This window comes from Aulonocara sp. 'chitande type north' Nkhata Bay, linkage group LG3 (genome assembly GCF_057382095.1).
Source record: "Aulonocara sp. 'chitande type north' Nkhata Bay isolate Kocher_YH1m ecotype deep benthic linkage group LG3, A_spYH_male_GT1.1, whole genome shotgun sequence".
Lineage (NCBI taxonomy): Eukaryota > Metazoa > Chordata > Actinopteri > Cichliformes > Cichlidae > Aulonocara > Aulonocara sp. 'chitande type north' Nkhata Bay.
The window spans coordinates 36,215,185-36,226,264 of NC_141346.1; the positions used below are offsets into that span (position 1 = coordinate 36,215,185).

The 11,080-nt window shown below is 37.0% G+C and overlaps 2 long non-coding RNA genes across 2 annotated transcripts; both read left to right on the plus strand.

Moving 5' to 3' along the window:
- The first annotated feature begins 2,784 nt into the window (after positions 1-2,784).
- On the plus strand, positions 2,785-5,207 carry LOC147335405 (uncharacterized). Its single transcript, XR_015126746.1, has 3 exons — positions 2,785-4,079; positions 4,438-4,663; positions 4,999-5,207. It is a non-coding gene; the product is annotated as an uncharacterized LOC147335405 (long non-coding RNA).
- A 1,556-nt stretch (positions 5,208-6,763) lies between these two features.
- Positions 6,764-9,106, plus strand: LOC147335406 (uncharacterized). The gene is made up of 3 exons (XR_015126747.1): positions 6,764-7,978; positions 8,337-8,562; positions 8,898-9,106. It is a non-coding gene; the product is annotated as an uncharacterized LOC147335406 (long non-coding RNA).
- The last annotated feature ends 1,974 nt before the right edge of the window (positions 9,107-11,080 follow it).

An 11,080-nucleotide genomic window follows, 5' to 3' on the forward strand; every position in this document is an offset into this window, starting at 1 on the left:
GGTGGCGCTGTCCCTGGTGTCAAATATGGCAGTTGAAATATGTTCAGGGGTGGAGCCTTATCATATGTGTGCTCTTTGGTCCAGATCGGAATATGTATGACAAAATGAGAGGCAATAAGATTTTCATGGCGAGTCATCAAAATTCGCCATGGCGCCACGGCCTCATACTATTGTGAAAACTCAAAAGCTCCGCAATTTAACATGGCACAAGGGTGTAGTTGACACTGTCCAAATTTGAAGCTTATAGGACCAAATCCCAAGGAGGAGTTCGTTAAAGTACAACGCATGGAAACGGTAAAATCAGACCCAAAATGTCACCTTCAATCCAAAATGGCGGACTTCCTGTTGGGTTTAGGACATTGCCATAATAGACTTTTTTGTTCGACTCTCAACGTTATATAGGTGTACCGACTTTCAAATATGTAGGTCATACCCATACCGGGGGCTCGCGTTTTTCATTTTTCTAGGTGGCGCTACTGAGCTAATTTTCCCTGGCCATGTCTGAGAACATTAAAATACGTAAATTTTCACCAGACCTGACGCGTGTGCAAAATTTCATGAGTTTTCGAGCATGTTTAGGCCCTCAAAAGGCCAATTCATTTGCCGGAATAATAATAATAATAATAATAATTAAAGCTGCAAGCAGCGTTATGAGGGCCCTCGCACCCCCGGCGCGTCGAGCCACGCCCAACACCTAAAACCAGCACGTCCGATCTGATGTCACATTGATGGAATTCATGCATTTAACCACCAGCTAACATTTCAACTCATTCATTCATGATTAGTTAGTCGTTCCACTAGGTGGCGCTCTAACCATTATGTACAAATGGCATAACAAACACTTCCGAGCTCGAGTCTAATCACACCTGAGACGTTTGGGAGAGATTGGACATTGTGTTTTTGAGTGACAGCAGATTACTGCTTTTTGGCGAGTGATTCAAACTCTAAGTGCCGCCATAACCACCCCGTTTCCCTGGACGTAAAAAGCTTCACAATTTAACATCACAAAGGTCTTTAGATTCCACAAACTGCAGATCGGTCCAATCTGATGAAATCCCTTGGAGGAGTTCGTCAAAGAAGGGTGCCTGAAAAGAGGGGAAAATGTTGCCAAAATTGCACATTAATTTTAAAATGGCTGACTTCCTGTTGGATTTGGGATATTGCTCCAAGAGACTTTTTTGTACATCTTGATATCTCCTATAAGCTTACCAGGTTTCAGAATCATACATAAAACACAGAGCAGGGGCTGATATTTTGAAATATTGTAGGGGGCGCTGTGGAGCCATTTCGCGCTATTCAATGAAAATGATCACATAACAACAAAGCCTTCATCACATTGGAGGTGTGTGCCAAATTTCAAGCCTCTATAAACTTTCCAAGCCCCTCAAAAGCCACTTCATCTTTCATGGTGGACAGCGTTGCCACCAGGGTGCGCCGTTCAGTTTAAAGTCACAATTTTTGCACTGAAGCATCATGAGGGACTGATGGTGATATTCTCCGCTTTTGAGGTGGCCACGATGAACCTGTGAAAATCAGTACAACAAAATTAAAGCCATGACATTTCCTGTTGCCACTAGGTGGCGCTGTCCGTATTCCCGACAATGGGCACATCAATCTGTTCAGGGCGGGTCTGACATCATGCCTGTAAAGTCTGGTACTGATCAGACTGGATTTCATTGAGTTATACTAATTTGTTTCTTCATGGCGTGACATCAAAGTTCGCCATGCCGCTGGTGTCACACCCTTTTGCGAAAAGTCACAGTTTTCACTGTAACCCAAGACCAACTCCTTAAGGCTTTCCTGGAGAAATTTGAGGCTGCAGATGTCACCCATCACAATACTGTACCCCAAAGTGTAAAACATGACATTTCCTGTTCCCACTAGGTGGCGCTGTCCCTGATGTAAAATATGGCAGTTGAAATATGTTCAGGGATGGAGCCTTATCATATGTGTTCACTTTGGTCAAGGTCAGAAAATCTATGACAGAATGAGAGGCAATAAGATTTTCATGGCGAGTCATCGAAATTCGCCATGGCGCCACGGCCTCATGGTATTGTGAAAACTCAAAAGCTCCGCAATTTAACATGGCATAAGGGTGTAGTTGGCACTGACCAAATATGAAGGTTATGAAATCAAACCCCAAGGAGGAGTTCGTCAAAGTTCGAGGCATGGAAATGGTAAAATCAGAGCCAAAATGTCACCTTCAATCCAAAATGGCGGACTTCCTGTTGGGTTTAGGACATTGCCATAATAGACTTTTTTGTTCGACTCTGAACATTATATAGGTGTACCGACTTTCAAACATGTAGGTCATACCCATACCGGGGGCTCGCGTTTTTCATTTTTCTAGGTGGCGCTACTGAGCTAATTTTCCCTGGCCATGTCTGAGAACATTAAAATACGTAAATTTTCACCAGACCTGACGCGTGTGCAAAATTTCATGAGTTTTCGAGCATGTTTAGGCCCTCAAACGGCCAATTCATTTGCCGAAATAATAATAATAATAATAATTAAAGCTGCAAGCAGCGTTATGAGGTCCCTCGCACCCCATCGCGTCGAGCTACGCCCAACACCTACAACCAGCACCTCCGATCTCATGTCACATTGATGGAATTCATGCATTCAACCACCAGCTAACATTTCATCTCATTCAATCATGATTATAGTTGTCCCACTAGGTGGCACTCTAACCATTACTGACAAATGGCATAACAAACATTTCCGAGCTCGAGTCTCATCACGCCTGCGACCTTTGGGACATATTGGACATTTTGATTTTGAGTGACAGCAGATTACTGCTTTTTGGCGAGTGATTGAAACTCCACGTGCCACCATGACAACCCCGTTTCCCTGAACGGGGGGGGCAAGTGACACTGTTGAAAAGGTTAGACTGAGACAAAAGATCATTTGAAGTTTTTTGAATGTCCCTCATGATTTCAATAAATACCTGTGCCACTGGTTTGTAAGCCACTTTGCTTTTAGCAAACGAGAAGAGGAGAGCTTTGGATTTTAACATTCTGAGGATTCGAGGACATTATTTTAGACCACTATAACAAACATCACAAGATATTATTTTTGAAAAACCCTGCCCTTGTGCAATTCTTGGTAAGTTTTATTTGTTGTAAATTGAATTTTATTTTTGGTGTAAAACCACATTTTAAATTTCAGTAACAGAATTTACTTTGTATTTAAGTTATTTTTTTATTGTTTGTGGGAGGGGTACCGGTGAAAAGTCTTTGGTTTGGTTTTCTGTTTTAGTGAATTTGGGCCATTAAGCCATTTTGTGGTCTTTTTTGAAAGACTGAAATCTGTGAAAGCTAGGCCGGGTAATTAGCCACTGATTTCTTATTACAAGTAAAGCACAACATGAATATAATGAAATACATGAAGTGTGGAACATTTTTGGCTGGTTTATGTGTGTTTAGCAGATTTTAAGCAGTTTAGTAACTGCTATTTCAATCATGCTTGTTTCTGCTGTCTTTGGTAGTTTTAGAAATGGTTTATATGACCATTTAGCTAAAATTATAAGGCTTCTGTGGATACTACGTGATATTTGCATGGAGGTTTTTGCATAACTCTTGAGCCACAGTACTGGTGGCTATAGAGCGTAAGAGGATAATTGTAATTTTTCACATAGCTGTGATTTGTTGTGCGTTCAATCCTTTTCTTTAAGCAAATTTGAGCAGCAGACAGCAAGAGTTGGTGAGCATTATCTTAATGTCATACATTGACTAATTTACACCTTCATTCTGGATGTGTAAAGCGCTTTGGGGTCCTTAGGGACTAGTAAAGCGATATAGAAATACAGGCCATTTACCATTTATATATATGTTTTGTGTTTTTTGAATGAATGTAATTGCATTACTGATCATTATTGTGAACTAACTACATGTTTATGTGTAAGTAAAGTCTCTTTGATGCTCTCATGTTTGTATATTGTTTGAATGTTGTGTAAAATGTAACTAATTAACCTCATACTTTATCATAAATAGAGAATGGCATATGCTTCCCCAACGAAGTTTGCTGGGATTAATGATCCTGAAGTTGAATCATTGCGTCAAGAATTTCAACTATCAACTGTAAGTAACAAATATTTCTTAAATTTTATTTATAGTGTAGAAAAATTTGTTTTTACGCTACATTACCTGTTACAGAGCTGGGCAGGATGCTGTGTTTAGTGTTTCTTGTGTTTGTTTGTTTGTTTGTTTGCTCTTTCATATAAGTCACTGTTAACCCTTGTGCCATACTGGGGCCTTTTTGGGTCCCCAGGGTGATCAACGTAAGTTTTTTAAAGGATGGCACAAGGTTAAGCTGAGACTTTTATACAGCTGTTGTTGTGATCTGGCACTACAAACATTACATTGTAGCGGCAGCATAGATTGAAGCGAATAACTGTTTTCTAATTTTGTTATGATCCAAAATATTTTGTAATTTCAGTATGCCTGCTTGGACCCAGGGGTCAGCAGAGAGGATCTATATACAAGGTGCTTGCAACTTCATGCCAAGGCAATGGACCTCTTGGTTCGGCAGGTGCGGCTCAGGCGTGCAGCCGAAAGAAAGATTTCTGTTTTAAAAGAACAGCTGGATGCTGAAAAAGAAATGCTGAATAACACTGCCCAGGAGCTGGATGCATTGCAAGCTTCGATTACATTCGCACGTGATGGTAAGTCTTAATGTATTGTTTGGATGGTATAAACAGTGAATGTTGGCTTCAGTGTCTTATTTTAAGAAATGGGACTTAGAAAAAATACTCTATGAATTACTATTGAACGACTGTCTACATACAAATAAACATGAATGCGAATTATTTATTTTAGTTTATGATAAATCATTTGGAGAAAATATTAAATCCATGATTAGTATCATGTTTTGTTTTCTTCATTTGTGATTTTATAAGGATTAGATATATGCAAATGTCTGTTTTACCCATGTATATTTGTTAAAGTTGTTTATAAATACTAACTGTCAAAAAATATTATTTGTTTTTGTTTTGTTCAGATGTGACAGAGGCCACCACTCAGACAGACGAAGACTTGTGACAGATGTTTTATAATAATGCTAAGTTTTCTTAGATTAATATATTTTTTCACATTTGACCCAAAGTGGCATGTTTTAGGTCACTTTGGGTAATTTTTAATTCAGAAATAGGTGTGGTGAGACAGTTAGTGGTAAAGACTATCAATGGCTGTCTTTTGTTTTCATGTGTGAAGGGGAAGCGGGGGGGGGGGGGCAAACTTGAGGTCACACTGTTGAATGAATAAGTTGTAAGGCTGTGAAACCAAGGTGAGACTGAGTCTCACCTTGGTTTCTTTTGGCAAGGCCATCTTTTGGCAAGGCCAAGGGTGTGGACAACAGCTATGGAAATTAGTGTACTGCTGAATAAAGATTTTAACTACTCAATTCTTTTACAATTGCTTTATAAATACTGTGAATACTCAACTGTGAAAAATATTGTTTTGGTTTGTTTTGTACATATGTGACAGAGGACTCCAGTCAGACAGACAAAGAGTTGTGACAGATGTGTAAATATTTTATAATAAATGTTCCTGTTTTAAATTTTGGTTTTCTTTGACTGTTTATTCATCCTTATGGTATATGTGTTATTAGTTTAAATTCTACAACTCTACAAGTTTAAAAAAAAGAGATGTATGAAGACTAAGAGGAGGATGAAACTTTTTCACATTAAATGTTTAATAATAACAAGTATTGTGAATAGGAAATAAGTTTCTAGCATAATTGTTTATGAATCAAGATTTATAAAACACTAGTGGTGTCACTGGTGTCATTTTGGCTTTAAAATAAAAAAAAGCGAACTTATGTTTTATGAACAATTTGATGTTTTGATAATAACTAATAACTCCTTTCAATGTCACTGATAGTTTTAAAGACATTACTATTAAAATGTATAAATTACACTTGAAAGCTGTACACTAGTTGATTGTCAGTGTTTGTAAGTTTTTCAAGCTTTCTCTTTCTTGAAAGCTACTTCATTTTCCATGTCGAATGGCTATGTTGCAACACAACAGAGAGGAGAAGCTGAAATATATTTTTTCATATTTATGTATTCTTCTCATTCTCTAGTTGTTCTATTAAGATTCCTGTATTTTGTTGATATAAACCTAAACACTATGCTATTGCACTGCCAATGTATTAAACAGAAGCTCAATATGAACAGTAAGGAACAAGACTTGCCGTTAATCCTTAGAGCTATGGAAGATTTGTGTAGATAACTCGTGCTGGTTTTTCACCAGAATGAACTATTCTTCTTTGTTTGTCATTGACATCAATGAAGATGCTAAATAACAGTCTTTTGCTACCAAATTGATTTAACCTTCGTTGTGTCTATTCGTTGTGGGCCTTTCAATGATCTAGCAGTTTGGCAGATTCAGCCTGATTAACTGACAGAAAAACACAGAGACCACACGATAAAATCCACTGCCAATTATTCCAACAGTCTTTCACCATTCTCTGATACTGTACTTCTGAAGGAACTTTGGCTTATGCTGCTTTTTCATTTGACTGTTTTGGTTTTACGATATTTCTGCTAATTTCTTATGATTTGACAGCATCAGGTACTTGCTAAGCTTTCTTACTTTTATATGCTGTCACCCACTGGGACTGTGACCTAAAGTGACCCAAAAGTTTTAGGTCACTTTGGGTAATTGTTAATTCAGAATTAGGTGTGGTGAGACAGTTGGTGGCAGAGACTATCAATGGCTGTCTTTTGTTTTCATGTGTGAAGGGCAAGCAAGGGGGGGGGGGGCAAGTGACACTGTTGAAAAGGTTAGACTGAGACAAAAGATCATTTGAAGTTTTTTGAATGTCCCTCATGATTTCAATAAATACCTGTGCCACTGGTTTGTAAGCCACTTTGCTTTTAGCAAACGAGAAGAGGAGAGCTTTGGATTTTAACATTCTGAGGATTCGAGGACATTATTTTAGACCACTATAACAAACATCACAAGATATTATTTTTGAAAAACCCTGCCCTTGTGCAATTCTTGGTAAGTTTTATTTGTTGTAAATTGAATTTTATTTTTGGTGTAAAACCACATTTTAAATTTCAGTAACAGAATTTACTTTGTATTTAAGTTATTTTTTTATTGTTTGTGGGAGGGGTACCGGTGAAAAGTCTTTGGTTTGGTTTTCTGTTTTAGTGAATTTGGGCCATTAAGCCATTTTGTGGTCTTTTTTGAAAGACTGAAATCTGTGAAAGCTAGGCCGGGTAATTAGCCACTGATTTCTTATTACAAGTAAAGCACAACATGAATATAATGAAATACATGAAGTGTGGAACATTTTTGGCTGGTTTATGTGTGTTTAGCAGATTTTAAGCAGTTTAGTAACTGCTATTTCAATCATGCTTGTTTCTGCTGTCTTTGGTAGTTTTAGAAATGGTTTATATGACCATTTAGCTAAAATTATAAGGCTTCTGTGGATACTACGTGATATTTGCATGGAGGTTTTTGCATAACTCTTGAGCCACAGTACTGGTGGCTATAGAGCGTAAGAGGATAATTGTAATTTTTCACATAGCTGTGATTTGTTGTGCGTTCAATCCTTTTCTTTAAGCAAATTTGAGCAGCAGACAGCAAGAGTTGGTGAGCATTATCTTAATGTCATACATTGACTAATTTACACCTTCATTCTGGATGTGTAAAGCGCTTTGGGGTCCTTAGGGACTAGTAAAGCGATATAGAAATACAGGCCATTTACCATTTATATATATGTTTTGTGTTTTTTGAATGAATGTAATTGCATTACTGATCATTATTGTGAACTAACTACATGTTTATGTGTAAGTAAAGTCTCTTTGATGCTCTCATGTTTGTATATTGTTTGAATGTTGTGTAAAATGTAACTAATTAACCTCATACTTTATCATAAATAGAGAATGGCATATGCTTCCCCAACGAAGTTTGCTGGGATTAATGATCCTGAAGTTGAATCATTGCGTCAAGAATTTCAACTATCAACTGTAAGTAACAAATATTTCTTAAATTTTATTTATAGTGTAGAAAAATTTGTTTTTACGCTACATTACCTGTTACAGAGCTGGGAAGGATGCTGTGTTTAGTGTTTCTTGTGTTTGTTTGTTTGTTTGTTTGCTCTTTCATATAAGTCACTGTTAACCCTTGTGCCATACTGGGGCCTTTTTGGGTCCCCAGGGTGATCAACGTAAGTTTTTTAAAGGATGGCACAAGGTTAAGCTGAGACTTTTATACAGCTGTTGTTGTGATCTGGCACTACAAACATTACATTGTAGCGGCAGCATAGATTGAAGCGAATAACTGTTTTCTAATTTTGTTATGATCCAAAATATTTTGTAATTTCAGTATGCCTGCTTGGACCCAGGGGTCAGCAGAGAGGATCTATATACAAGGTGCTTGCAACTTCATGCCAAGGCAATGGACCTCTTGGTTCGGCAGGTGCGGCTCAGGCGTGCAGCCGAAAGAAAGATTTCTGTTTTAAAAGAACAGCTGGATGCTGAAAAAGAAATGCTGAATAACACTGCCCAGGAGCTGGATGCATTGCAAGCTTCGATTACATTCGCACGTGATGGTAAGTCTTAATGTATTGTTTGGATGGTATAAACAGTGAATGTTGGCTTCAGTGTCTTATTTTAAGAAATGGGACTTAGAAAAAATACTCTATGAATTACTATTGAACGACTGTCTACATACAAATAAACATGAATGCGAATTATTTATTTTAGTTTATGATAAATCATTTGGAGAAAATATTAAATCCATGATTAGTATCATGTTTTGTTTTCTTCATTTGTGATTTTATAAGGATTAGATATATGCAAATGTCTGTTTTACCCATGTATATTTGTTAAAGTTGTTTATAAATACTAACTGTCAAAAAATATTATTTGTTTTTGTTTTGTTCAGATGTGACAGAGGCCACCACTCAGACAGACGAAGACTTGTGACAGATGTTTTATAATAATGCTAAGTTTTCTTAGATTAATATATTTTTTCACATTTGACCCAAAGTGGCATGTTTTAGGTCACTTTGGGTAATTTTTAATTCAGAAATAGGTGTGGTGAGACAGTTAGTGGTAAAGACTATCAATGGCTGTCTTTTGTTTTCATGTGTGAAGGGGAAGCGGGGGGGGGCAAACTTGAGGTCACACTGTTGAATGAATAAGTTGTAAGGCTGTGAAACCAAGGTGAGACTGAGTCTCACCTTGGTTTCTTTTGGCAAGGCCATCTTTTGGCAAGGCCAAGGGTGTGGACAACAGCTATGGAAATTAGTGTACTGCTGAATAAAGATTTTAACTACTCAATTCTTTTACAATTGCTTTATAAATACTGTGAATACTCAACTGTGAAAAATATTGTTTTGGTTTGTTTTGTACATATGTGACAGAGGACTCCAGTCAGACAGACAAAGAGTTGTGACAGATGTGTAAATATTTTATAATAAATGTTCCTGTTTTAAATTTTGGTTTTCTTTGACTGTTTATTCATCCTTATGGTATATGTGTTATTAGTTTAAATTCTACAACTCTACAAGTTTAAAAAAAAGAGATGTATGAAGACTAAGAGGAGGATGAAACTTTTTCACATTAAATGTTTAATAATAACAAGTATTGTGAATAGGAAATAAGTTTCTAACATAATTGTTTATGAATCAAGATTTATAAAACACTAGTGGTGTCACTGGTGTCATTTTGGCTTTAAAATAAAAAAAAGCGAACTTATGTTTTATGAACAATTTGATGTTTTGATAATAACTAATAACTCCTTTCAATGTCACTGATAGTTTTAAAGACATTACTATTAAAATGTATAAATTACACTTGAAAGCTGTACACTAGTTGATTGTCAGTGTTTGTAAGTTTTTCAAGCTTTCTCTTTCTTGAAAGCTACTTCATTTTCCATGTCGAATGGCTATGTTGCAACACAACAGAGAGGAGAAGCTGAAATATATTTTTTCATATTTATGTATTCTTCTCATTCTCTAGTTGTTCTATTAAGATTCCTGTATTTTGTTGATATAAACCTAAACACTATGCTATTGCACTGCCAATGTATTAAACAGAAGCTCAATATGAACAGTAAGGAACAAGACTTGCCGTTAATCCTTAGAGCTATGGAAGATTTGTGTAGATAACTCGTGCTGGTTTTTCACCAGAATGAACTATTCTTCTTTGTTTGTCATTGACATCAATGAAGATGCTAAATAACAGTCTTTTGCTACCAAATTGATTTAACCTTCGTTGTGTCTATTCGTTGTGGGCCTTTCAATGATCTAGCAGTTTGGCAGATTCAGCCTGATTAACTGACAGAAAAACACAGAGACCACACGATAAAATCCACTGCCAATTATTCCAACAGTCTTTCACCATTCTCTGATACTGTACTTCTGAAGGAACTTTGGCTTATGCTGCTTTTTCATTTGACTGTTTTGGTTTTACGATATTTCTGCTAATTTCTTATGATTTGACAGCATCAGGTACTTGCTAAGCTTTCTTACTTTTATATGCTGTCACCCACTGGGACTGTGACCTAAAGTGACCCAAAAGTTTTAGGTCACTTTGAGTAATTGTTAATTCAGAATTAGGTGTGGTGAGACAGTTGGTGGCAGAGACTATCAATGGCTGTCTTTTGTTTTCATGTGTGAAGGGCAAGCAAGGGGGGGCAAGTGACACTGTTGAAAAGGTTAGACTGAGACAAAAGATTGAATTGTGTCTTTTGGCAAAGCCAAGGGTGTGGACAACAGCTATGAAAATTAGTGTACTGCTGAATAAAGGTTTTAACTACTCAAGGGAAAAAAGGTGTTGAGTACTGTTTATTGCATTGTAACTTCACTGGTTACTTTGTGACAGTCCCTCCCCTGTTGGCTTCTGTGATTGGATCATTTGAAGTTTTTTGAATGTCCCTCATGATTTCAATAAATACCTGTGCCACTGGTTTGTAAGCCACTTTGCTTTTAGCAAACGAGAAGAGGAGAGCTTTGGATTTTAACATTCTGAGGATTCGAGGACATTATTTTAGACCACTATAACAAACATCACAAGAGATTATTTTTGAAAAACCCTGCCCTTGTGCAATTCTTGGTAAGTTTT